The sequence below is a fragment of the Symsagittifera roscoffensis genome, chromosome 1 (assembly GCF_963678635.1).
Source record: "Symsagittifera roscoffensis chromosome 1, txSymRosc1.1, whole genome shotgun sequence".
NCBI classification, from domain to species: domain Eukaryota; kingdom Metazoa; phylum Xenacoelomorpha; order Acoela; family Convolutidae; genus Symsagittifera; species Symsagittifera roscoffensis.
In genome coordinates this window covers 95,699,405-95,718,284 of record NC_087062.1, presented here as the reverse complement: position 1 = coordinate 95,718,284, position 18,880 = coordinate 95,699,405, and the positions used below count along the sequence as shown (strand labels likewise).

Genomic DNA, 18,880 nt, shown 5'->3' with positions numbered 1-18,880 from the left:
CGTTTTCTATTCAAAGATGAACTTGCACAAGTTTTCAACTATGGTCGATCCATGTAGTTTCTCAACATTTTGTGTTTGTGTATCCTATACAACTTCAAAGAACTCATTTGAGCGTAATATTTATTCGAAAAAAATCAATTTAAAAAAAGTAATAGAATTCCCAGTCCGGGAGTCGAACCCGGGCCTTGTGAGTGAAAGACAGAACTCCTAACCGCTAGACCAACTGGGGTATGATCCTGAGTTCTTATTTTGTCCCAATAAAGTGAACGCTTAATTGGCACGTTTTGCTATTCAAAGATGAAGTTGAACAAGTTTTCTACTATCGTCAATCCATTTAATTTCTCAACGTTTTTGTGTTCGTGTATCCTATACAACTTCAAAGAACTCATTTGAGCGTAATATTTATTCGGAAGAAAAAATCAATTTAAAAAAAGTAATAAGTTTCCCAGTCCTGGAGTCGAACCCGGGCCTTGTGGGTGAAAGCCACAAATCCTAACAGCTAGACCAACTGGGATATGATCCGGAGTTCTTATTTTGTCCCAATAAAGTGAACGCCTAATTGGCACGTTTTCTATTCAAAGATGAACTTGCACAAGTTTTCAACTATGGTCGATCCATGTAGTTTCTCAACATTTTGTGTTTGTGTATCCTATACAACTTCAAAGAACTCATTTGAGCGTAATATTTATTCGAAAAAAATCAATTTAAAAAAGTAATAGGTTTCCCAGTCCGGGAGTCGAACCCGGGCCTTGTGGGTGAAAGCCACAAATCCTAACCGCTAGACCAACTGGGATATGATCCCGAGTTCTTATTTTGTCCCAATAAAGTGAACGCCTAATTGGCACGTTTTCTATTCAAAGATGAACTTGCACAAGTTTTCAACTATGGTCGATCCATGTAGTTTCTCAACATTTTGTGTTTGTGTATCCTATACAACTTCAAAGAACTCATTTGAGCGTAATATTTATTCGAAAAAAATCAATTTAAAAAAAGTAATAGGTTTCCCAGTCCGGGAGTCGAACCCGGGCCTTGTGAGTGAAAGACAGAAATCCTAACCGCTAGACCAACTGGGGTATGATCCTGAGTTCTTATTTTGTCCCAATAAAGTGAACGCTTAATTGGCACGTTTTGCTATTCAAAGATGAAGTTGAACAAGTTTTCTACTATCGTCAATCCATTTAATTTCTCAACGTTTTTGTGTTCGTGTATCCTATACAACTTCAAAGAACTCATTTGAGCGTAATATTTATTCGGAAGAAAAAATCAATTAAAAAAGTAATAGATTGCCCAGTCCGGGAGTCGAACCCGGGCCTTGTGGGTGAAAGCCACAATTCCTAGCCGCTAGACGAACTGGGATATGATCGTGAGTCCTTATTTCTGTCCCAAAAAGTGAACGCCTAATTGGCACGTTTTCTATTCAAAGATGAACTTGCACAAGTTTTCAACTATGGTCGATCCATGTAGTTTCTCAACATTTTGTGTTTGTGTATCCTATACAACTTCAAAGAACTCATTTGAGCGTAATATTTATTCGAAAAAAAATCAATTTAAAAAAAGTAATAGGTTTCCCAGTCCGGGAGTCGAACCCGGGCCTTGTGAGTGAAAGACAGAAATCCTAACCGCTAGACCAACTGGGGTATGATCCTGAGTTCTTATTTTGTCCCAATAAAGTGAACGCTTAATTGGCACGTTTTGCTATTCAAAGATGAAGTTGAACAAGTGTTCTACTATCGTCAATCCATTTAATTTCTCAACGTTTTTGTGTTCGTGTATCCTATTCAACTTCAAAGAACTCATTTGAGCGTAATATTTATTCGGAAGAAAAAATCAATTAAAAAAAGTAATAGGTTTCCCAGTCCGGGAGTCGAACCCGGGCCTTGTGGGTGAAAGCCACAAATCCTAACCGCTAGACCAACTGGGATATGATCCCGAGTTCTTATTTTGTCCCAATAAAGTGAACGCCTAATTGGCACGTTTTCTATTCAAAGATGAACTTGCACAAGTTTTCAACTATGGTCGATCCATGTAGTTTCTCAACATTTTGTGTTTGTGTATCCTATACAACTTCAAAGAACTCATTTGAGCGTAATATTTATTCGAAAAAAATCAATTTAAAAAAAGTAATAGGTTTCCCAGTCCGGGAGTCGAACCCGGGCCTTGTGAGTGAAAGACAGAAATCCTAACCGCTAGACCAACTGGGGTATGATCCTGAGTTCTTATTTTGTCCCAATAAAGTGAACGCTTAATTGGCACGTTTTGCTATTCAAAGATGAAGTTGAACAAGTTTTCTACTATCGTCAATCCATTTAATTTCTCAACGTTTTTGTGTTCGTGTATCCTATACAACTTCAAAGAACTCATTTGAGCGTAATATTTATTCGGAAGAAAAAATCAATTAAAAAAAGTAATAGATTGCCCAGTCCGGGAGTCGAACCCGGGCCTTGTGGGTGAAAGCCACAATTCCTAGCCGCTAGACGAACTGGGATATGATCGTGAGTCCTTATTTCTGTCCCAAAAAGTGAACGCCTAATTGGCACGTTTTCTATTCAAAGATGAACTTGCACAAGTTTTCAACTATGGTCGATCCATGTAGTTTCTCAACATTTTGTGTTTGTGTATCCTATACAACTTCAAAGAACTCATTTGAGCGTAATATTTATTCGAAAAAAAATCAATTTAAAAAAAGTAATAGGTTTCCCAGTCCGGGAGTCGAACCCGGGCCTTGTGAGTGAAAGACAGAAATCCTAACCGCTAGACCAACTGGGGTATGATCCTGAGTTCTTATTTTGTCCCAATAAAGTGAACGCTTAATTGGCACGTTTTGCTATTCAAAGATGAAGTTGAACAAGTTTTCTACTATCGTCAATCCATTTAATTTCTCAACGTTTTTGTGTTCGTGTATCCTATTCAACTTCAAAGAACTCATTTGAGCGTAATATTTATTCGGAAGAAAAAATCAATTAAAAAAAGTAATAGGTTTCCCAGTCCGGGAGTCGAACCCGGGCCTTGTGGGTGAAAGCCACAAATCCTAACCGCTAGACCAACTGGGATATGATCCCGAGTTCTTATTTTGTCCCAATAAAGTGAACGCCTAATTGGCACGTTTTCTATTCAAAGATGAACTTGCACAAGTTTTCAACTATGGTCGATCCATGTAGTTTCTCAACATTTTGTGTTTGTGTATCCTATACAACTTCAAAGAACTCATTTGAGCGTAATATTTATTCGAAAAAAATCAATTTAAAAAAAGTAATAGGTTTCCCAGTCCGGGAGTCGAACCCGGGCCTTGTGAGTGAAAGACAGAAATCCTAACCGCTAGACCAACTGGGGTATGATCCTGAGTTCTTATTTTGTCCCAATAAAGTGAACGCTTAATTGGCACGTTTTGCTATTCAAAGATGAAGTTGAACAAGTTTTCTACTATCGTCAATCCATTTAATTTCTCAACGTTTTTGTGTTCGTGTATCCTATACAACTTCAAAGAACTCATTTGAGCGTAATATTTATTCGGAAGAAAAAATCAATTAAAAAAAGTAATAGATTGCCCAGTCCGGGAGTCGAACCCGGGCCTTGTGGGTGAAAGCCACAATTCCTAGCCGCTAGACGAACTGGGATATGATCGTGAGTCCTTATTTCTGTCCCAAAAAGTGAACGCCTAATTGGCACGTTTTCTATTCAAAGATGAACTTGCACAAGTTTTCAACTATGGTCGATCCATGTAGTTTCTCAACATTTTGTGTTTGTGTATCCTATACAACTTCAAAGAACTCATTTGAGCGTAATATTTATTCGAAAAAAAATCAATTTAAAAAAAGTAATAGGTTTCCCAGTCCGGGAGTCGAACCCGGGCCTTGTGAGTGAAAGACAGAAATCCTAACCGCTAGACCAACTGGGGTATGATCCTGAGTTCTTATTTTGTCCCAATAAAGTGAACGCTTAATTGGCACGTTTTGCTATTCAAAGATGAAGTTGAACAAGTTTTCTACTATCGTCAATCCATTTAATTTCTCAACGTTTTTGTGTTCGTGTATCCTATTCAACTTCAAAGAACTCATTTGAGCGTAATATTTATTCGGAAGAAAAAATCAATTAAAAAAAGTAATAGGTTTCCCAGTCCGGGAGTCGAACCCGGGCCTTGTGGGTGAAAGCCACAAATCCTAACCGCTAGACCAACTGGGATATGATCCCGAGTTCTTATTTTGTCCCAATAAAGTGAACGCCTAATTGGCACGTTTTTTATTCAAAGATGAACTTGCACAAGTTTTCAACTATGGTCGATCCATGTAGTTTCTCAACATTTTGTGTTTGTGTATCCTATACAACTTCAAAGAACTCATTTGAGCGTAATATTTATTCGAAAAAAAATCAATTTAAAAAAAGTAATAGGTTTCCCAGTCCGGGAGTCGAACCCGGGCCTTGTGAGTGAAAGACAGAAATCCTAACCGCTAGACCAACTGGGGTATGATCCTGAGTTCTTATTTTGTCCCAATAAAGTGAACGCTTAATTGGCACGTTTTGCTATTCAAAGATGAAGTTGAACAAGTTTTCTACTATCGTCAATCCATTTAATTTCTCAACGTTTTTGTGTTCGTGTATCCTATTCAACTTCAAAGAACTCATTTGAGCGTAATATTTATTCGGAAGAAAAAATCAATTAAAAAAAGTAATAGGTTTCCCAGTCCGGGAGTCGAACCCGGGCCTTGTGGGTGAAAGCCACAATTCCTAGCCGCTAGACGAACTGGGATATGATCGTGAGTCCTTATTTCTGTCCCAAAAAGTGAACGCCTAATTGGCACGTTTTCTATTCAAAGATGAACTTGCACAAGTTTTCAACTATGGTCGATCCATGTAGTTTCTCAACATTTTGTGTTTGTGTATCCTATACAACTTCAAAGAACTCATTTGAGCGTAATATTTATTCGAAAAAAAATCAATTTAAAAAAAGTAATAGGTTTCCCAGTCCGGGAGTCGAACCCGGGCCTTGTGAGTGAAAGACAGAAATCCTAACCGCTAGACCAACTGGGGTATGATCCTGAGTTCTTATTTTGTCCCAATAAAGTGAACGCTTAATTGGCACGTTTTGCTATTCAAAGATGAAGTTGAACAAGTTTTCTACTATCGTCAATCCATTTAATTTCTCAACGTTTTTGTGTTCGTGTATCCTATTCAACTTCAAAGAACTCATTTGAGCGTAATATTTATTCGGAAGAAAAAATCAATTAAAAAAAGTAATAGGTTTCCGAGTCCGGGAGTCGAACCCGGGCCTTGTGGGTGAAAGCCACAAATCCTAACCGCTAGACCAACTGGGATATTATCCCGAGTTCTTATTTTGTCCCAATAAAGTGAACGCCTAATTGGCACGTTTTCTATTCAAAGATGAACTTGCACAAGTTTTCAACTATGGTCGATCCATGTAGTTTCTCAACATTTTGTGTTTGTGTATCCTATACAACTTCAAAGAACTCATTTGAGCGTAATATTTATTCGAAAAAAATCAATTTAAAAAAAGTAATAGGTTTCCCAGTCCGGGAGTCGAACCCGGGCCTTGTGAGTGAAAGACAGAAATCCTAACCGCTAGACCAACTGGGGTATGATCCTGAGTTCTTATTCTGTCCCAATAAAGTGAACGCTTAATTGGCACGTTTTGCTATTCAAAGATGAAGTTGAACAAGTTTTCTACTATCGTCAATCCATTTAATTTCTCAACGTTTTTGTGTTCGTGTATCCTATACAACTTCAAAGAACTCATTTGAGCGTAATATTTATTCGGAAGAAAAAATCAATTAAAAAAAGTAATAGATTGCCCAGTCCGGGAGTCGAACCCGGGCCTTGTGGGTGAAAGCCACAATTCCTAGCCGCTAGACGAACTGGGATATGATCGTGAGTCCTTATTTCTGTCCCAAAAAGTGAACGCCTAATTGGCACGTTTTCTATTCAAAGATGAACTTGCACAAGTTTTCAACTATGGTCGATCCATGTAGTTTCTCAACATTTTGTGTTTGTGTATCCTATACAACTTCAAAGAACTCATTTGAGCGTAATATTTATTCGAAAAAAAATCAATTTAAAAAAAATAATAGGTTTCCCAGTCCGGGAGTCGAACCCGGGCCTTGTGAGTGAAAGACAGAAATCCTAACCGCTAGACCAACTGGGGTATGATCCTGAGATCTTATTTTGTCCCAATAAAGTGAACGCTTAATTGGCACGTTTTGCTATTCAAAGATGAAGTTGAACAAGTTTTCTACTATCGTCAATCCATTTAATTTCTCAACGTTTTTGTGTTCGTGTATCCTATTCAACTTCAAAGAACTCATTTGAGCGTAATATTTATTCGGAAGAAAAAATCAATTAAAAAAAGTAATAGGTTTCCCAGTCCGGGAGTCGAACCCGGGCCTTGTGGGTGAAAGCCACAAATCCTAACCGCTAGACCAACTGGGATATGATCCCGAGTTCTTATTTTGTCCCAATAAAGTGAACGCCTAATTGGCACGTTTTCTTTTCAAAGATGAACTTGCACAAGTTTTCAACTATGGTCGATCCATGTAGTTTCTCAACATTTTGTGTTTGTGTATCCTATACAACTTCAAAGAACTCATTTGAGCGTAATATTTATTCGAAAAAAATCAATTTAAAAAAAGTAATAGGTTTCCCAGTCCGGGAGTCGAACCCGGGCCTTGTGAGTGAAAGACAGAAATCCTAACCGCTAGACCAACTGGGGTATGATCCTGAGTTCTTATTTTGTCCCAATAAAGTGAACGCTTAATTGGCACGTTTTGCTATTCAAAGATGAAGTTGAACAAGTTTTCTACTATCGTCAATCCATTTAATTTCTCAACGTTTTTGTGTTCGTGTATCCTATACAACTTCAAAGAACTCATATGAGCGTAATATTTATTCGGAAGAAAAAATCAATTAAAAAAAGTAATAGATTGCCCAGTCCGGGAGTCGAACACGGGCCTTGTGGGTGAATGCCACAATTCCTAGCCGCTAGACGAACTGGGATATGATCGTGAGTCCTTATTTCTGTCCCAAAAAGTGAACGCCTAATTGGCACGTTTTCTATTCAAAGATGAACTTGCACAAGTTTTCAACTATGGTCGATCCATGTAGTTTCTCAACATTTTGTGTTTGTGTATCCTATACAACTTCAAAGAACTCATTTGAGCGTAATATTTATTCGAAAAAAAATCAATTTAAAAAAAGTAATAGGTTTCCCAGTCCGGGAGTCGAACCCGGGCCTTGTGAGTGAAAGACAGAAATCCTAACCGCTAGACCAACTGGGGTATGATCCTGAGTTCTTATTTTGTCCCAATAAAGTGAACGCTTAATTGGCACGTTTTGCTATTCAAAGATGAAGTTGAACAAGTTTTCTACTATCGTCAATCCATTTAATTTCTCAACGTTTTTGTGTTCGTGTATCCTATTCAACTTCAAAGAACTCATTTGAGCGTAATATTTATTCGGAAGAAAAAATCAATTAAAAAAAGTAATAGGTTTCCCAGTCCGGGAGTCGAACCCGGGCCTTGTGGGTGAAAGCCACAAATCCTAACCGCTAGACCAACTGGGATATGATCCCGAGTTCTTATTTTGTCCCAATAAAGTGAACGCCTAATTGGCACGTTTTCTATTCAAAGATGAACTTGCACAAGTTTTCAACTATGGTCGATCCATGTAGTTTCTCAACATTTTGTGTTTGTGTATCTATCCTATACAACTTCAAAGAACTCATTTGAGCGTAATATTTATTCGAAAAAAATCAATTTAAAAAAAGTAATAGGTTTCCCAGTCCGGGAGTCGAACCCGGGCCTTGTGAGTGAAAGACAGAAATCCTAACCGCTAGACCAACTGGGGTATGATCCTGAGTTCTTATTTTGTCCCAATAAAGTGAACGCTTAATTGGCACGTTTTGCTATTCAAAGATGAAGTTGAACAAGTTTTCTACTATCGTCAATCCATTTAATTTCTCAACGTTTTTGTGTTCGTGTATCCTATACAACTTCAAAGAACTCATTTGAGCGTAATATTTATTCGGAAGAAAAAATCAATTAAAAAAAGTAATAGATTGCCCAGTCCGGGAGTCGAACCCGGGCCTTGTGGGTGAAAGCCACAATTCCTAGCCGCTAGACGAACTGGGATATGATCGTGAGTCCTTATTTCTGTCCCAAAAAGTGAACGCCTAATTGGCACGTTTTCTATTCAAAGATGAACTTGCACAAGTTTTCAACTATGGTCGATCCATGTAGTTTCTCAACATTTTGTGTTTGTGTATCCTATACAACTTCAAAGAACTCATTTGAGCGTAATATTTATTCGAAAAAAAATCAATTTAAAAAAAGTAATAGGTTTCCCAGTCCGGGAGTCGAACCCGGGCCTTGTGAGTGAAAGACAGAAATCCTAACCGCTAGACCAACTGGGGTATGATCCTGAGTTCTTATTTTGTCCCAATAAAGTGAACGCTTAATTGGCACGTTTTGCTATTCAAAGATGAAGTTGAACAAGTTTTCTACTATCGTCAATCCATTTAATTTCTCAACGTTTTTGTGTTCGTGTATCCTATTCAACTTCAAAGAACTCATTTGAGCGTAATATTTATTCGGAAGAAAAAATCAATTAAAAAAAGTAATAGGTTTCCCAGTCCGGGAGTCGAACCCGGGCCTTGTGAGTGAAAGACAGAAATCCTAACCGCTAGACCAACTGGGGTATGATCCTGAGTTCTTATTTTGTCCCAATAAAGTGAACGCTTAATTGGCACGTTTTGCTATTCAAAGATGAACTTGCACAAGTTTTCAACTATGGTCGATCCATGTAGTTTCTCAACATTTTGTGTTTGTGTATCCTATACAACTTCAAAGAACTCATTTGAGCGTAATATTTATTCGAAAAAAATCAATTTAAAAAAAGTAATAGGTTTCTCAGTCCGGGAGTCGAACCCGGGCCTTGTGGGTGAAAGCCACAAATCCTAACCGCTAGACCAACTGGGATATGATCCCGAGTTCTTATTTTGTCCCAATAAAGTGAACGCCTAATTGGCACGTTTTCTATTCAAAGATGAACTTGCACAAGTTTTCAACTATGGTCGATCCATGTAGTTTCTCAACATTTTGTGTTTGTGTATCCTATACAACTTCAAAGAACTCATTTGAGCGTAATATTTATTCGAAAAAAATCAATTTAAAAAAAGTAATAGGTTTCCCAGTCCGGGAGTCGAACCCGGGCCTTGTGAGTGAAAGACAGAAATCCTAACCGCTAGACCAACTGGGGTATGATCCTGAGTTCTTATTTTGTCCCAATAAAGTGAACGCTTAATTGGCACGTTTTGCTATTCAAAGATGAAGTTGAACAAGTTTTCTACTATCGTCAATCCATTTAATTTCTCAACGTTTTTGTGTTCGTGTATCCTATACAACTTCAAAGAACTCATTTGAGCGTAATATTTATTCGGAAGAAAAAATCAATTTAAAAAAAGTAATAGGTTTCCCAGTCCTGGAGTCGAACCCGGGTCTTGTTGGTGAAAGCCACAAATCCTAACCGCTAGACCAACTGGGATATGATCGTGAGTCCTTATTTTTGTCCCAATAAAGTGAACGCCTAATTGGCACGTTTTCTATTCAAAGATGAACTTGCACAAGTTTTCAACTATGGTCGATCCATGTAGTTTCTCAACATTTTGGGTTTGTGTATCCTATACAACTTCAAAGAACTCATTTGAGCGTAATATTTATTCGAAAAAAAATCAATTTAAAAAAAGTAATAGGTTTCCCAGTCCGGGAGTCGAACCCGGGCCTTGTGAGTGAAATACAGAAATCCTAACCGCTAGACCAACTGAGGTATGATCCTGAGTTCTTATTTTGTCCCAATAAAGTGAACGCTTAATTGGCACGTTTTGCTATTCAAAGATGAACTTGCACAAGTTTTCAACTATGGTCGATCCATGTAGTTTCTCAACATTTTGTGTTTGTGTATCCTATACAACTTCAAAGAACTCATTTGAGCGTAATATTTATTCGAAAAAAATCAATTTAAAAAAAGTAATAGGTTTCTCAGTCCGGGAGTCGAACCCGGGCCTTGTGGGTGAAAGCCACAAATCCTAACCGCTAGACCAACTGGGATATGATCCCGAGTTCTTATTTTGTCCCAATAAAGTGAACGCCTAATTGGCACGTTTTCTATTCAAAGATGAACTTGCACAAGTTTTCAACTATGGTCGATCCATGTAGTTTCTCAACATTTTGTGTTTGTGTATCCTATACAACTTCAAAGAACTCATTTGAGCGTAATATTTATTCGAAAAAAATCAATTTAAAAAAAGTAATAGGTTTCCCAGTCCGGGAGTCGAACCCGGGCCTTGTGAGTGAAAGACAGAAATCCTAACCGCTAGACCAACTGGGGTATGATCCTGAGTTCTTATTTTGTCCCAATAAAGTGAACGCTTAATTGGCACGTTTTGCTATTCAAAGATGAAGTTGAACAAGTTTTCTACTATCGTCAATCCATTTAATTTCTCAACGTTTTTGTGTTCGTGTATCCTATACAACTTCAAAGAACTCATTTGAGCGTAATATTTATTCGGAAGAAAAAATCAATTTAAAAAAAGTAATAGGTTTCCCAGTCCTGGAGTCGAACCCGGGTCTTGTTGGTGAAAGCCACAAATCCTAACCGCTAGACCAACTGGGATATGATCGTGAGTCCTTATTTTTGTCCCAATAAAGTGAACGCCTAATTGGCACGTTTTCTATTCAAAGATGAACTTGCACAAGTTTTCAACTATGGTCGATCCATGTAGTTTCTCAACATTTTGGGTTTGTGTATCCTATACAACTTCAAAGAACTCATTTGAGCGTAATATTTATTCGAAAAAAAATCAATTTAAAAAAGTAATAGGTTTCCCAGTCCGGGAGTCGAACCCGGGCCTTGTGAGTGAAATGCAGAAATCCTAACCGCTAGAACAACTGGGGTATGATCCTGAGTTCTTATTTTGTCCCAATAAAGTGAACGCTTAAGTGGCACGTTTTGCTATTCAAAGATGAAGTTGAACAAGTTTTCTACTATCGTCAATCCATTTAATTTCTTAACGTTTTTGTGTTCGTGTATCCTATACAACTTCAAAGAACTCATTTGAGCGTAATATTTATTCGGAAGAAAAAATCAATTTAAAAAAGTAATAGGTTTCCCAGTCCTGGAGTCGAACCCGGGTCTTGTTGGTGAAAGCCACAAATCCTAACCGCTAGACCAACTGGGATATGATCGTGAGTCCTTATTTTTGTCCCAATAAAGTGAACGCCTAATTGGCACGTTTTCTATTTAAAGATGAACTTGCACAAGTTTTCAACTATGGTCGATCCATGTAGTTTCTCAACATTTTGTGTTTGTGTATCCTATACAACTTCAAAGAACTCATTTGAGAGTAATAGTTATTCGGAAGAAAAAATCAATTAAAAAAAGTAATAGATTTCCCAGTCCTGGAGTCGAACCCGGGCCTTGTGGGTGAAAGCCACAAATCCTAACCGCTAGACCAACTGGGATATGATCCCGAGTTCTTCTTTTGTCCCAATAAAATGAACGCTTAATTGGTACGTTTTGCTATTCAAAGATGAAGTTGAACAAGTTTTCTACTATCGTCAATCCATTTAATTTCTCAACGTTTTTGTGTTCGTGTATCCTATACAAATTCAAAGAACTCATTTGAGCGTAATAATTAGTCGGAAGAAAAAATCAATTAAAAAAAAGTAATAGGTTTCCCAGTCCTGGAGTCGAACCCGGGTCTTGTTGGTGAAAGCCACAAATCCTAACCGCTAGACCAACTGGGATATGATCGTGAGTCCTTATTTTTGTCCCAATAAAGTGAACGCCTAATTGGCACGTTTTCTATTTAAAGATGAACTTGCACAAGTTTTCAACTATGGTCGATCCATGTAGTTTCTCAACATTTTGTGTTTGTGTATCCTATACAACTTCAAAGAACTCATTTGAGAGTAATAGTTATTCGGAAGAAAAAATCAATTAAAAAAAGTAATAGATTTCCCAGTCCTGGAGTCGAACCCGGGCCTTGTGGGTGAAAGCCACAAATCCTAACCGCTAGACCAACTGGGATATGATCCCGAGTTCTTCTTTTGTCCCAATAAAATGAACGCTTAATTGGTACGTTTTGCTATTCAAAGATGAAGTTGAACAAGTTTTCTACTATCGTCAATCCATTTAATTTCTCAACGTTTTTGTGTTCGTGTATCCTATACAAATTCAAAGAACTCATTTGAGCGTAATAATTAGTCGGAAGAAAAAATGAATTTAAAAAAAGTAATATGTTTCCCAGTCCTGGAGTCGAACCCGGGTCGTGTTGGTGAAAGCCACAAATCCTAACCGCTAGACCAACTGGGATATGATCGTGAGTCCTTATTTTTGTCCCAATAAAGTGAACGCCTAATTGGCACGTTTTCTATTTAAAGATGAACTTGCACAAGTTTTCAACTATGGTCGATCCATGTAGTTTCTCAACATTTTGTGTTTGTGTATCCTATACAACTTCAAAGAACTCATTTGAGAGTAATAGTTATTCGGAAGAAAAAATCAATTTAAAAAAGTAATACATTTCCCAGTCCGGGAGTCCAACCCGGGCCTTGTGGGTGAAAGCCACAAATCCGAACTGCTAGACCAACTGGGATATGATCCTGAGTTCTTTTTTTGTCCCAATAAAGTGAACGCCTAATTGGCAAGTTTTGCTTTTCAAAGATGAAGTTGAACAATTTTTCTACTATCGCCAATCCATTTAATTTCTCAACGTTTTTGTGTTTGTGTATCCTATACAACTTCAAAGAACTCATTTGAGCGTAATATTTATTCGGAAGAAAAAATCAATATAAAAAAGTAATAGATTTCCCAGTCTGGCAGTCGAACCCGGGCCTTGTAGGTGAAAGCCACAAATCCTCTACCGCTAGACCAACTGGGATATGATCGTGACTCCTTATTTTTGTCCCAATAAAATGAACGCCAAATTGGCACGTTTTCTATTTAAAGATGAACTTGCACAAGTTTTCAACTATGGTCGATCCATGTAGTTTCTCAACATTTTGTGTTTGTGTATCCTATACAACTTCAAAGAACTCATTTGAGAGTAATAGTTATTCGGAAGAAAAAATCAATTAAAAAAGTAATAGATTTCCCAGTCCTGGAGTCGAACCCGGGTCTTGTTGGTGAAAGCCACAAATCCTAACCGCTAGACCAACTGGGATATGATCGTGAGTCCTTATTTTTGTCCCAATAAAGTGAACGCCTAATTGGCACGTTTTCTATTTAAAGATGAACTTGCACAAGTTTTCAACTATGGTCGATCCATGTAGTTTCTCAACATTTTGTGTTTGTGTATCCTATACAACTTCAAAGAACTCATTTGAGAGTAATAGTTATTCGGAAGAAAAAATCAATTAAAAAAAGTAATAGATTTCCCAGTCCTGGAGTCGAACCCGGGCCTTGTGGGTGGAAGCCACAAATCCTAACCGCTAGACCAACTGGGATATGATCCCGAGTTCTTCTTTTGTCCCAATAAAATGAACGCTTAATTGGTACGTTTTGCTATTCAAAGATGAAGTTGAACAAGTTTTCTACTATCGTCAATCCATTTAATTTCTCAACGTTTTTGTGTTCGTGTATCCTATACAAATTCAAAGAACTCATTTGAGCGTAATAATTAGTCGGAAGAAAAAATCAATTAAAAAAAAGTAATAGGTTTCCCAGTCCTGGAGTCGAACCCGGGTCTTGTTGGTGAAAGCCACAAATCCTAACCGCTAGACCAACTGGGATATGATCGTGAGTCCTTATTTTTGTCCCAATAAAGTGAACGCCTAATTGGCACGTTTTCTATTTAAAGATGAACTTGCACAAGTTTTCAACTATGGTCGATCCATGTAGTTTCTCAACATTTTGTGTTTGTGTATCCTATACAACTTCAAAGAACTCATTTGAGAGTAATAGTTATTCGGAAGAAAAAATCAATTAAAAAAAGTAATAGATTTCCCAGTCCTGGAGTCGAACCCGGGCCTTGTGGGTGAAAGCCACAAATCCTAACCGCTAGACCAACTGGGATATGATCCCGAGTTCTTCTTTTGTCCCAATAAAATGAACGCTTAATTGGTACGTTTTGCTATTCAAAGATGAAGTTGAACAAGTTTTCTACTATCGTCAATCCATTTAATTTCTCAACGTTTTTGTGTTCGTGTATCCTATACAAATTCAAAGAACTCATTTGAGCGTAATAATTAGTCGGAAGAAAAAATCAATTTAAAAAAAGTAATATGTTTCCCAGTCCTGGAGTCGAACCCGGGTCTTGTTGGTGAAAGCCACAAATCCTAACCGCTAGACCAACTGGGATATGATCGTGAGTCCTTATTTTTGTCCCAATAAAGTGAACGCCTAATTGGCACGTTTTCTATTTAAAGATGAACTTGCACAAGTTTTCAACTATGGTCGATCCATGTAGTTTCTCAACATTTTGTGTTTGTGTATCCTATACAACTTCAAAGAACTCATTTGAGAGTAATAGTTATTCGGAAGAAAAAATCAATTTAAAAAAGTAATACATTTCCCAGTCCGGGAGTCCAACCCGGGCCTTGTGGGTGAAAGCCACAAATCCGAACTGCTAGACCAACTGGGATATGATCCTGAGTTCTTTTTTTGTCCCAATAAAGTGAACGCCTAATTGGCAAGTTTTGCTTTTCAAAGATGAAGTTGAACAATTTTTCTACTATCGCCAATCCATTTAATTTCTCAACGTTTTTGTGTTTGTGTATCCTATACAACTTCAAAGAACTCATTTGAGCGTAATATTTATTCGGAAGAAAAAATCAATATAAAAAAGTAATAGATTTCCCAGTCTGGCAGTCGAACCCGGGCCTTGTAGGTGAAAGCCACAAATCCTCTACCGCTAGACCAACTGGGATATGATCGTGACTCCTTATTTTTGTCCCAATAAAATGAACGCCAAATTGGCACGTTTTCTATTCAAAGATGAACTTGCACAAGTTTTCAACTATGGTCGATCCATGTAGTTTCTCAACATTTTGTTTGTGTATCCTATACAACTTCAAAGAACTCATTTGAGCGTAATATTTATTCGAAAAAACCAATTTAAAAAAAGTAATAGGTTTCCCAGTCCGGGAGTCGAACCCAGGCCTTGTGAGTGAAAGACAGAATACCTAACCGCTAGACCAACTGGGGTATGATCCTGAGTTCTTATTTTGTCCCAATAAAGTGAACGCTTAATTGGCACGTTTTGCTATTCAAAGATGAAGTTGAACAAGTTTTCTACTATCGTCAATCCATTTAATTTCTCAACGTTTTTGTGTTCGTGTATCCTATACAAATTCAAAGAACTCATTTGAGCGTAATAATTAGTCGGAAGAAAAAATCAATTAAAAAAAAAAATATGTTTCCCAGTCCGGGAGTCGAACCCGGGCCTTGTGGGTGAAAGCCACAAATCCTAACCGCTAGACCAACTGGGATATGATTCTTCCGACCTAATAATTAGTCGGAAGAAAAAATCAATTTAAAAAAAGTAATATGTTTCCCAGTCCGGGAGTCGAACCCGGGCCTTGTGGGTGAAAGCCACAAATCCTAACCGCTAGACCAACTGGGATATGATCTGGGATATGATCTAGACCAACTGGGATATGATCTAGACCAACTGGGATATGATTGTCCCAATAAAGTGAACGCCTAATTGGCACATTTTCTATTCAAATCCATTTAATTTCTCAACGTTTTTGTGTTCGAACCCGGGCCTTGTGGGTGAAAGCCACAAATCCTAACCGCTAGACCAACTGGGATATGATCTGGGATATGATCAGGATCAACTGGGATATGATCTAGACCAACTGGGATATGATTGTCCCAATAAAGTGAACGCCTAATTGGCACATTTTCTATTCAAATCCATTTAATTTCTCAACGTTTTTGTGTTCGTGTATCCTATACAATATCAAAGAACTCATTTGAGCGTAATAATTAGTCGGAAGAAAAAATCAATTTAAAAAAAGTAATATGTTTCCCAGTCCGGGAGTCGAACCCGGGCCTTGTGGGTGAAAGCCACAAATCCTAACCGCTAGACCAACTGGGATATGATCCTATACAACTTCAAAGAACTCATTTGAGAGTAATAGTTATTCGGAAGAAAAAATCAATTTAAAAAAGTAATACATTTCCCAGTCCGGGAGTCCAAATCCTAACCGCTAGACCAACTGGGATAACCGCTAGTCCAAACCGCTAGTCCAACCGCTTTCACCCTTGTGGGTGAAAGCCACAAATCCTAACCGCTAGACCAACTGGGATATGATCCTATACAACTTCAAAGAACTCATTTGAGAGTAATAGTTATTCGGAAGAAAAAATCAATTTAAAAAAGTAATACATTTCCCAGTCCGGGAGTCCAAATCCTAGCCGCTAGACCAACTGGGATATGATTGTCCCAATAAAGTGAACGCCTAATTGGCACATTTTCTATTCAAATCCATTTAATTTCTCAACGTTTTTGTGTTCGTGTATCCTATACAAATTCAAAGAACTCATTTGAGCGTAATAATTAAGCGTAACAAATCCTAAGTTGTATAGTTCTTTGAAGTTGTATAGGATCATATCCCAGTTGGTCTAGCGGTGAGCGTAACAAATCCTAACCGCTAGACCAACTGGGATATGATCCTATACAACTTCAAAGAACTCATTTGAGAGTAATAGTTATTCGGAAGAAAAAATCAATTTAAAAAAGTAATACATTTCCCAGTCCGGGAGTCCAAATCCTAACCGCTAGACCAACTGGGATAACCGCTAGTCCAAACCGCTAGTCCAACCGCTTTCACCCTTGTGGGTGAAAGCCACAAATCCTAACCGCTAGACCAACTGGGATATGATCCTATACAACTTCAAAGAACTCATTTGAGAGTAATAGTTATTCGGAAGAAAAAATCAATTTAAAAAAGTAATACATTTCCCAGTCCGGGAGTCCAAATCCTAACCGCTAGACCAACTGGGATATGATCCTAACCGCTAGACCAACTGGGATTTGTCCCAATAAAGTGAACGCCTAATTGGCACATTTTCTATTCAAAGATGAACTTGCACAAGTTTTCAACTATGGTCGATCCATGTAGTTTCTCAACATTTTGTGTTTGTGTTGAGTCGAACCCGGGCCTTGTGGGTGAAAGCCACAAATCCTAACCGCTAGACCAACTGGGATATGATCCTATACAACTTCAAAGAACTCATTTGAGAGTAATAGTTAAGAGTAATGTGTTTGTGTTGAGTCGAACCCGGGCCTTGTGGGTGAAAGCCACAAATCCTAACCGCTAGACCAACTGGGATATGATCCTATACAACTTCAAAGAACTCATTTGAGAGTAATAGTTATTCGGAAGAAACAATCAATTTAAAAAAGTAATACATTTCCCAGTCCGGGAGTCCAAATCCTAACCGCTAGACCAACTGGGATATGATCCTAACCGCTAGACCAACTGGGATATGTATCCTATACAACTTCAAAGAACTCATTTGAGAGTAATAGTTATTCGGAAGAAAAAATCAATTTAAAAAAGTAATACATTTCCCAGTCCGGGAGTCCAAATCCTAACCGCTAGACCAACTGGGATATGATCCTAACCGCTAGACCAACTGGGATTTGTCCCAATAAAGTGAACGCCTAATTGGCACATTTTCTATTCAAAGATGAACTTGCACAAGTTTTCAACTTGTGCAAGTTGAAAACTCATTTGAGCGTAATAATTAGTCGGAAGGAAAAATCAATTTAAAAAAAGTAATATGTTTCCCAGTCCGGGAGTCGAACCCGGGCCTTGTGGGTGAAAGCCACAAATCCTAACCGCTAGACCAACTGGGATATGATCCTAACCGCTAGACCAACTGGGATTTGTCCCAATAAAGTGAACGCCTAATTGGCACATTTTCTATTCAAAGATGAACTTGCACAAGTTTTCAACTATGGTCGATCCATGTAGTTTCTCAACATTTTGTGTTTGTGTATCCTATACAACTTCAAAGAACTCATTTGAGAGTAATAGTTATTCGGAAGAAAAAATCAATTTAAAAAAGTAATACATTTCCCAGTCCGGGAGTCCAAATCCTAACCGCTAGACCAACTGGGATATGATCCTAACCGCTAGACCAACTGGGATTTGTCCCAATAAAGTGAACGCCTAATTGGCACATTTTCTATTCAAAGATGAACTTGCACAAGTTTTCAACTATGGTCGATCCATGTAGTTTCTCAACATTTTGTGTTTGTGTATCCTATACAACTTCAAAGAACTCATTTGAGAGTAATAGTTATTCGGAAGAAAAAACTTGCACAAGTTTTCAACTATGGTCGATCCATGTAGTTTCTCAACATTTTGTTTGTGTATCCTATACAACTTCAAAGAACTCATTTGAGCGTAATGTTTATTCGAAAAAACCAATTTAAAAAAAGTAATAGGTTTCCCAGTCCGGGAGTCGAACCCAGGCCTTGTGAGTGAAAGACAGAATACCTAACCGCTAGACCAACTGGGGTATGATCCTGAGTTCTTATTTTGTCCCAATAAAGTGAACGCTTAATTGGCACGTTTTGCTATTCAAAGATGAAGTTGAACAAGTTTTCTACTATCGTCAATCCATTTAATTTCTCAACGTTTTTGTGTTCGTGTATCCTATACAAATTCAAAGAACTCATTTGAGCGTAATAATTAGTCGGAAGAAAAAATCAATTTAAAAAAAGTAATATGTTTCCCAGTCCGGGAGTCGAACCCGGGCCTTGTGGGTGAAAGCCACAAATCCTAACCGCTAGACCAACTGGGATATGATAGACCGCTAGACCAACTGGGATTGTCCCAATAAAGTGAACCGCTAGACC

The 18,880-nt window shown here is 38.0% G+C and overlaps 1 protein-coding gene and 37 non-coding genes across 38 annotated transcripts in view; 1 reads left to right on the top strand and 37 right to left on the bottom strand.

Moving 5' to 3' along the window:
- Window positions 1–18,880, top strand: part of LOC134857265 (serine dehydratase-like) — a 260,322-nt gene that overhangs the window by 34,271 nt on the left and 207,171 nt on the right. The gene's annotated exons all lie outside the window — the stretch shown is intronic.
- Window positions 443–514, bottom strand: Trnae-uuc (transfer RNA glutamic acid (anticodon UUC)). Its single transcript has one exon. It is a non-coding gene; the product is annotated as a tRNA-Glu (tRNA).
- On the bottom strand, window positions 722–793 carry Trnae-uuc (transfer RNA glutamic acid (anticodon UUC)). The gene has a single exon. It is a non-coding gene; the product is annotated as a tRNA-Glu (tRNA).
- On the bottom strand, window positions 1,002–1,073 carry Trnae-uuc (transfer RNA glutamic acid (anticodon UUC)). Its single transcript has one exon. It is a non-coding gene; the product is annotated as a tRNA-Glu (tRNA).
- Window positions 1,566–1,637, bottom strand: Trnae-uuc (transfer RNA glutamic acid (anticodon UUC)). Its single transcript has one exon. It is a non-coding gene; the product is annotated as a tRNA-Glu (tRNA).
- Window positions 1,850–1,921, bottom strand: Trnae-uuc (transfer RNA glutamic acid (anticodon UUC)). The gene has a single exon. It is a non-coding gene; the product is annotated as a tRNA-Glu (tRNA).
- On the bottom strand, window positions 2,130–2,201 carry Trnae-uuc (transfer RNA glutamic acid (anticodon UUC)). Its single transcript has one exon. It is a non-coding gene; the product is annotated as a tRNA-Glu (tRNA).
- Window positions 2,695–2,766, bottom strand: Trnae-uuc (transfer RNA glutamic acid (anticodon UUC)). The gene has a single exon. It is a non-coding gene; the product is annotated as a tRNA-Glu (tRNA).
- Trnae-uuc (transfer RNA glutamic acid (anticodon UUC)) lies at window positions 2,979–3,050 on the bottom strand. Its single transcript has one exon. It is a non-coding gene; the product is annotated as a tRNA-Glu (tRNA).
- Trnae-uuc (transfer RNA glutamic acid (anticodon UUC)) lies at window positions 3,259–3,330 on the bottom strand. The gene has a single exon. It is a non-coding gene; the product is annotated as a tRNA-Glu (tRNA).
- On the bottom strand, window positions 3,824–3,895 carry Trnae-uuc (transfer RNA glutamic acid (anticodon UUC)). Its single transcript has one exon. It is a non-coding gene; the product is annotated as a tRNA-Glu (tRNA).
- Window positions 4,108–4,179, bottom strand: Trnae-uuc (transfer RNA glutamic acid (anticodon UUC)). Its single transcript has one exon. It is a non-coding gene; the product is annotated as a tRNA-Glu (tRNA).
- Trnae-uuc (transfer RNA glutamic acid (anticodon UUC)) lies at window positions 4,389–4,460 on the bottom strand. Its single transcript has one exon. It is a non-coding gene; the product is annotated as a tRNA-Glu (tRNA).
- Trnae-uuc (transfer RNA glutamic acid (anticodon UUC)) lies at window positions 4,673–4,744 on the bottom strand. The gene has a single exon. It is a non-coding gene; the product is annotated as a tRNA-Glu (tRNA).
- Trnae-uuc (transfer RNA glutamic acid (anticodon UUC)) lies at window positions 4,954–5,025 on the bottom strand. Its single transcript has one exon. It is a non-coding gene; the product is annotated as a tRNA-Glu (tRNA).
- Window positions 5,238–5,309, bottom strand: Trnae-uuc (transfer RNA glutamic acid (anticodon UUC)). Its single transcript has one exon. It is a non-coding gene; the product is annotated as a tRNA-Glu (tRNA).
- On the bottom strand, window positions 5,518–5,589 carry Trnae-uuc (transfer RNA glutamic acid (anticodon UUC)). Its single transcript has one exon. It is a non-coding gene; the product is annotated as a tRNA-Glu (tRNA).
- Window positions 6,083–6,154, bottom strand: Trnae-uuc (transfer RNA glutamic acid (anticodon UUC)). The gene has a single exon. It is a non-coding gene; the product is annotated as a tRNA-Glu (tRNA).
- On the bottom strand, window positions 6,367–6,438 carry Trnae-uuc (transfer RNA glutamic acid (anticodon UUC)). The gene has a single exon. It is a non-coding gene; the product is annotated as a tRNA-Glu (tRNA).
- Trnae-uuc (transfer RNA glutamic acid (anticodon UUC)) lies at window positions 6,647–6,718 on the bottom strand. The gene has a single exon. It is a non-coding gene; the product is annotated as a tRNA-Glu (tRNA).
- Trnae-uuc (transfer RNA glutamic acid (anticodon UUC)) lies at window positions 7,212–7,283 on the bottom strand. Its single transcript has one exon. It is a non-coding gene; the product is annotated as a tRNA-Glu (tRNA).
- On the bottom strand, window positions 7,496–7,567 carry Trnae-uuc (transfer RNA glutamic acid (anticodon UUC)). Its single transcript has one exon. It is a non-coding gene; the product is annotated as a tRNA-Glu (tRNA).
- Window positions 7,780–7,851, bottom strand: Trnae-uuc (transfer RNA glutamic acid (anticodon UUC)). Its single transcript has one exon. It is a non-coding gene; the product is annotated as a tRNA-Glu (tRNA).
- On the bottom strand, window positions 8,345–8,416 carry Trnae-uuc (transfer RNA glutamic acid (anticodon UUC)). Its single transcript has one exon. It is a non-coding gene; the product is annotated as a tRNA-Glu (tRNA).
- Window positions 8,629–8,700, bottom strand: Trnae-uuc (transfer RNA glutamic acid (anticodon UUC)). The gene has a single exon. It is a non-coding gene; the product is annotated as a tRNA-Glu (tRNA).
- On the bottom strand, window positions 8,910–8,981 carry Trnae-uuc (transfer RNA glutamic acid (anticodon UUC)). The gene has a single exon. It is a non-coding gene; the product is annotated as a tRNA-Glu (tRNA).
- Trnae-uuc (transfer RNA glutamic acid (anticodon UUC)) lies at window positions 9,190–9,261 on the bottom strand. The gene has a single exon. It is a non-coding gene; the product is annotated as a tRNA-Glu (tRNA).
- Window positions 10,038–10,109, bottom strand: Trnae-uuc (transfer RNA glutamic acid (anticodon UUC)). Its single transcript has one exon. It is a non-coding gene; the product is annotated as a tRNA-Glu (tRNA).
- Trnae-uuc (transfer RNA glutamic acid (anticodon UUC)) lies at window positions 10,318–10,389 on the bottom strand. The gene has a single exon. It is a non-coding gene; the product is annotated as a tRNA-Glu (tRNA).
- On the bottom strand, window positions 11,451–11,522 carry Trnae-uuc (transfer RNA glutamic acid (anticodon UUC)). Its single transcript has one exon. It is a non-coding gene; the product is annotated as a tRNA-Glu (tRNA).
- Window positions 12,019–12,090, bottom strand: Trnae-uuc (transfer RNA glutamic acid (anticodon UUC)). Its single transcript has one exon. It is a non-coding gene; the product is annotated as a tRNA-Glu (tRNA).
- Trnag-ucc (transfer RNA glycine (anticodon UCC)) lies at window positions 13,437–13,508 on the bottom strand. The gene has a single exon. It is a non-coding gene; the product is annotated as a tRNA-Gly (tRNA).
- Trnae-uuc (transfer RNA glutamic acid (anticodon UUC)) lies at window positions 14,005–14,076 on the bottom strand. The gene has a single exon. It is a non-coding gene; the product is annotated as a tRNA-Glu (tRNA).
- Window positions 15,420–15,491, bottom strand: Trnae-uuc (transfer RNA glutamic acid (anticodon UUC)). The gene has a single exon. It is a non-coding gene; the product is annotated as a tRNA-Glu (tRNA).
- Window positions 15,554–15,625, bottom strand: Trnae-uuc (transfer RNA glutamic acid (anticodon UUC)). The gene has a single exon. It is a non-coding gene; the product is annotated as a tRNA-Glu (tRNA).
- Trnae-uuc (transfer RNA glutamic acid (anticodon UUC)) lies at window positions 16,034–16,105 on the bottom strand. The gene has a single exon. It is a non-coding gene; the product is annotated as a tRNA-Glu (tRNA).
- Window positions 17,801–17,872, bottom strand: Trnae-uuc (transfer RNA glutamic acid (anticodon UUC)). The gene has a single exon. It is a non-coding gene; the product is annotated as a tRNA-Glu (tRNA).
- Window positions 18,754–18,825, bottom strand: Trnae-uuc (transfer RNA glutamic acid (anticodon UUC)). The gene has a single exon. It is a non-coding gene; the product is annotated as a tRNA-Glu (tRNA).